This window comes from Quercus robur, chromosome 2 (genome assembly GCF_932294415.1).
Source record: "Quercus robur chromosome 2, dhQueRobu3.1, whole genome shotgun sequence".
In the NCBI taxonomy this organism is placed as follows: domain Eukaryota; kingdom Viridiplantae; phylum Streptophyta; class Magnoliopsida; order Fagales; family Fagaceae; genus Quercus; species Quercus robur.
This window is the reverse complement of record NC_065535.1, coordinates 60,949,712-60,956,171: the sequence shown is the minus strand read 5'-3', so window position 1 is coordinate 60,956,171 and position 6,460 is coordinate 60,949,712.

The window sequence follows — 6,460 nt, the reverse complement described above, 5'->3', positions numbered from 1 at the left end:
ACCTTGATGAATTTTGTTTAAAGTGTTTTAGAAATACAGGTTGTCAAAGTCTACTTGCCATAAACTCTCTTCTTGCAAAGTTTTCAAGAGTTTGTGTTAGGATAGATTTTATTGTATTCAACAAGTGAATATGAGTTGAGTGATTTATGACTTCTCTCATATGTTCATTTGTTTGTTGTGGTTTTGTCACAGATTGCCAAAGGGGGAGATTGTTAGGACATATGTGTTTCACATGTTTAAGAACATATGTCATGATTTTATGTGATTGACTTATCCTTTGACAAAACGCACTTTACTTGTATTTGGATAGATTTAGGATGTTTAAATACTTCAAGAAACCTTGTTTCAAGATCAAGTATTGAAGTTTTTAAGTCTGTTCAAGAAAACAAGTTCAGAGTGCAAAATCATTAAAATTCGATAGCTGGTCGACAGCTGCATCTATCGAGCTTAAGGAAGCTGTTCTTCATTTGGTGTGCTCGACACCTGCTCGACACCTGCTATCTGTCGAGATTTAAGATTTTTAGAATTTCAATATGATTTTCTTGGGATCCGTGAATATGTCTTTGGGCCTTCTTTTCTTCTAAACCTAGACATATAAAAGGATCAGTTTAAGGGCCATCAAAGTGTTCACAAGTTGCACAAGCTTTGAGCAAACTTTGTTCAAGCAAATTGTGACCGGAGACGAAGTTCTTGCCCTAGTTCATCTCTTTCTCTTGAAGAAGTTGCTGTGTATGTGCACCGTAGGGTTTTGTGACCAAGCATCTTCGTGATCTTCATCGTGTGGATGAACTGAAGAACTTTGCAACCAACAACCTTCTTAGTTGGCGATTGAAGTCGCGTACTGGGATCCACGCAATTGGTTAGTCACATACTGGGAGTCGTGCATCTGAAAGGGGAATTGTCACTACAGAACAAGTCTAATTGGGTATTGGGGTGAGGGTTCAACTGTAGGTTGGTAAGGTACTTGGATTCCTTTACTTGTAACCGCTTGTTGTGATAATAGTGGAGTTTCGGGAGTGGTGACCTAAAAATCACCCGGTGGGGTTTTTGCTGTTAGGTTTTCCCCATTCGTAAACAAATCACTGTGTCTTTTATTTTCCGCTGCGTATTTAGTTTATTGGTAATTTGTTTGTGCTACCACGCGTTTGCATGTTAAATTGATTAATAAATAACTTGACTAATTAATTGATTAATTTCTATCACAAGGGGTCATTCAGTTTGTGGCCTATCAAAAACCATTATGTTTCAAAAGATGAGGTTTCAAAACAACATTTAAACGTGATAAAAAAAAATCAAATTTTGTTAAAATAGATAAAACCATTATTAGATCTAGTCATCCTCCTCTTGAGCCAATTTTGATAACTACTAAGAAGGATGAAGTGACAAAAGAGGAAGTGAAGGCCTCTCCTTTCAAAATTGTTGATGATCAAACTCCCATTGTTAGTCTTATTGAACAAAACAATTTTACTAATCAATCTTTGCATATTATTGGTCAACAGCTTGACCGTATTGAAGAAAAAATTGTTGAAAAACCTATTTCTGAAAAATCTGTTTCTGTTAAAACTAAGAAACCTTTGATTGATTTACCCAGTCAAAGAGAAAAAGTTATGTTTAAAACTTCTCCGTCCAAGACTCTTGAAATTGTTGAAAAAATACTTTCTAATTTAAAAGTTAAAACTGAGGGTACTTCTACAAGTACTCCAACTGCTCGAACCACTACGAGTACTCCAACTGCTCGAACTATTTCCAAAAAAAAAAATTGTTTCTGAAGAAAATACAGATTCTGATACTGTTTCTTCTGTTTCTACAAAAAGAATCTTTGATGATAATTTACCATAAATTAAAAGATTTGTTGGAAACTCCAAACCCATGTCTTTTACTAAAAACTAGTATTCAAAACCCACTCCTCCTGATATGCAGTTAGAAGAGAGATCTTTTCAAACACAGTTTTTTGTTTCTGCTGATAAGCTTTATGAATGGAATATTGGTGGTTTGTCTGAACAAGAAATCATTAATAAAATGAGTCATATGTCTATGGTTGGTATTGCTTATCAAAATAACCATGATCTTGATCAACCTGAAATTGTTAATTTACTTGTTACTGGTTTTTCTGGTACTCTTTGTGGATGGTGGGATTCATATATCACTGAAGAATCCAGAGAGTCTATTAAATATGCTGTTAAAAAGAATGGTGAAGATTTGCCTATTTTTGATGAAAGTATTGGTCGTGGTATTCCTGATGGTGTTAATACCTTGATCTATACTATTCTCAAACATTTTTTTGGTACTCCATCCAATATTTCATCTCGTGTTTCTGATTATTTAAATAATTTAAGTTGTCCTACTATGTCTGATTACAGATGGTATCAAGATGTTTTTACTTCCAGAGTGATGCTTCGGAAAGATTGTCATAAGCCTTATTGGAAAGAAAAGTTTATTGACGATCTGCCTCCTATCTTTGCTCATAAGGTAAAACAAGAATTAATGGGTAAAAATGATTCTATTGATTATGATAATTTAACCTATGGTGATATTTTCAATACTATTAAAAAACTTGGTATCAATATGTGTAATGATGAAAAATTGTTAAAACACCAATTAAAGAATAAAAGAAAAGCTAAATATGAAATGGGAAATTTCTGTGAACAATATGGTTTGCCTCCTATTGCTCCTTCCAGGCAAAAAAGTAAAAAACATGATAAGAGCCATAAAAATATAAAAAATACAGAAATAACTTTGTCTAATGATTTCTATGCTAAGAAGAAAAATGTTTCTAAAAAATATGTTAAACAAAGATCAGGTAAAGGTAAATGCTTTAACTGTAGTAAACTTGGACACTTTAGTAAAGACTGTAAAGAAAAACCTGGTAAGTTAAAAAACAAATTTAACATGCTAAATATTGATGATAAAGAGCAAGAAGAATTATTCAGAATCCTTGAATCAAACAACCCGTCTGATTCTTTGGAAGATGATTTTTCTTCTTCATCTGATTCTTGCTATCAATCTGCTGATGATTCTTCTGATTCTCCTAATATTAAAATTGGTTGTAGAGATTCTTGTTGCAATGTTGTTAAAACTCTTAATGCTCTCACCAAGAGTGAAGAAGATGAAAAATTAATAATTCAGCTAATAAATCAAATTCAAAACCCTGAACTGCAAAAAGAATATTTGGATAGGTTTAAGAAAAATTTGATAAGAGATGAAACTGGTAAAAAACCAAAATCTACTATAAGCTTTGAAGAAACTTTGGAAAGATTTAATAAAAAGAAATCTAAAGAATTAACTGTTAATGATCTCCAACATGAAATTAATATTGTTAAACAAGAGATAAATGAATTAAAACATGAATTTAAAGGCATGAAAAGCGATAACAATAATCTCAAACAAGAATTGATAATGTTAAAAATTGATAAAGATCTTAATAAATCCGATAATGAACAAGATAAACAAGATGAGCACAATGATGGAGCTGAATCCAGTCAACAGGCTCTTCTTTTTTATAAAGGTATTCCTGATACTTTCACTGATCCTCAACTTGCTTTTGTTAATAAAATAGTTCCTCCAAAATGGTTTACAAAAGTTAAAATTGTTGTTTCTCCTGATTATCATTTCACTGTTATTGCTATGATTGATTTTGGTGCGGATATGAACTGTATCCAAGAAGGATTGATTCCTTCAAAATATTTTGAAAAATCCACTGAAAGATTGGTTTCTGCTAATGGTTCCCAAATGAAGATCAAATATGAATTGAATAATGCTCATGTTTGCCATGATAATGTCTGTTTCAAGATTCCTTCTGTTCTTGTTAAAAATATGACTGATAAAGTGATTCTTGGTCTGCCATTTATAAATGCTTTATATCCTTTTTTTGTTGAACATGATGAAATTACTACTGATCCTTTTGGATAGAAAGTAAAATTCAAATTTGCTTTAAAATTTGAATTTGATATTGATAATTTGTCTTATAAAAAAATTCTCCCATGAATGAACTTATTCAAGAACTAGTGATGAGTTCTTGCCAATATTTCACTGATGATTTTAAAGGTAATTTTCATAGTACCAAAATGTTAAATACTATCAATTATCCTAACATTATCAATGATTCTTTGCAGGAATCGGACAATGATGCGTGGATAAATACCACTAATAGGTGGGATAATAATAATAATATTCATATTTATGAGTGGATTATTATGGAAAAGAAAAACAAGGAAAAAGCTCCTACACAGGACTATTCTCAAAACAAAAGACTCCCAGCGGGACCTTTTGCAATGCATGAAGGCGCATCTTCTGGGGTAAAACCCAACGGATCAACATCCCTTCAGAGATATGCCCCAGCTAAAATGACATATTCCAATGGTGATATGATAATTGCTTTACAGGAAGTCTTATCTAGATCCTTACAATTTCATAATGGAGTCTATAGTGAATTACCAGATTCCATAAAATATATTCTTGATAATCTCTATGCTGCTTTTACTAGAAACCATTGTTCCCTATTTGAAAAAACCCTCTAAGCTCTCGAAATCCACCTTGTTAATCTTACTGCTCAGAATGAAGCTTATATAAGCCACTATACTAACCTTATTTCAAAAAAAATCCTTGCTTCGAAAAATGATCTTGTTTCAAACCTTGTTCCAGGAAATATTCTTATTTTAGAAAATGAGGCTTTTAGAAGCCATCTTGTTGACCATCCAAATATTACAAATGATTCTTACATTAGTCAACTCTTTGGCAAAGAGGATATCCATTCAAAGGATAAAATGACTATAATGGGCACTAATTATGCAAGATTGAGCCTTAAGACCCAATCTATGTTAAGAAGTATTGTTGCCAACTTGCCAACAGATATACAATCTCGTATTCTGAACAGCAAGGCTATGTTCCAGTCTGTTGACCTATGGTTCAGGTATTTCAAGAAACTTGTTACAACCACTATTCCTGATCCTGATGAATTAGACGAAGGTGATAATGTCTTTATTCAGCTTGATTGGGAAGAACACTTTGGGAGTACCCTCAGAGTGTATGAAAAGAAACACCCATTTCCTGGTCTCTTGATAAATTATGATGATGGTTCAATTGTTGCTAATGATTCAGATGATGATGATGACAGGGACCCTCACTGGCTTTCCCAAATGTTTGAATATGGCTTTATCAGGTTTATAAAATTAACAAGCCATTATCAAGCCAGCTAACTCCCACAAATTATTCAGGATGCTATTAAAGGATTTAACAGTCCTTTTGTTTCCATCAGATGCTAGAGTACGTTGCCAAAATGGGAAAGAGATAACTGGATGAATGTCCAGCCCTCAAAGCATCTCATTCTCATAAATGGTCACACTCACCTAGGGCCATGGTTTGAAGGAAATTCTCATTTGTCCTTTGATGACCCTTTTACTCTTGCAGAATGTTGAAGAAATTGTTTTAATAACCAAATTATTAATGTTGCTTAGAATTTATGAAAAAATTACCATTTCATGGGAAGCACAGATAGGATTTCTTTCTTTGTTCCCAGGCCATATTCTGATGCCATTGCTCATTTGCAGATTGCTGATCATTGTAACGCAAGAAGTCTTCTCATCCCGGGGAAAACTCCAACGTTTGAGCCAATTTTATATTGTGGATTCTGTAATCAGTATGCTATTTACCATGAGCATGAATGTGATTCTCCACAAGGTCCTTTTGATCCTTTTGATGGTTATCCATCAGATGCTCCCTTTACTGATTGATGAGTTTATTCTTGAGGTTACTACTGTTACAAGACTGATGCTACTTTATTTGTCTGGCTTGCACAAAAGCCAAAATATTTCAATGTCCTTGACGAATATGTTGCTGAAAATCCGGAACTGTTTCATGATACTCCGAATTCGGCGGAAGATTTTGATTCTCCTACTTGTCTGGCCTGCACAATGGCCAAAAGCTTCAATGTTTACTACTACTAGAAGCTTATTTCCTACCAATATGATGCTTCTGAAGATTCCTAATAATTACTCTCAATTGGCACAAGATGACAAAGTTAGTTTCTTTCTCTTGTGATTGGTTCTTTTGGGCTCCAATAATATGGCCTAAAATATGGTCTAGAATCTAAAGACACCCATTATTTGGCCTAGGTTCTCAAATTTTCAGACATTCCAGCTCTACGGATGATTCCCCAAGATTTGGAGACAAAAAAGAAAATTTACTATTCAGTCACTATTCACTGTCACTATTCATCCGTTACTGTTCATGACACTGTTCACTTCGAATTTTGCCTATTTAAGAGGGGTTGTCCCTTATGTTTGAAAAAAAATTTACTCAAGTTTTACTTCAAATTTCTCTTCCCTTAGAACTCCTTCCCTTAGGAAGCCTTCTTAGAAAGAGAATTATATGTATGTATGTATTGATTATGGATAGATATATTGATTTATGTATAATTTTTTTTAATACCAAAAATAGAAGAGGGGAGAGAAATTTTTGGAGA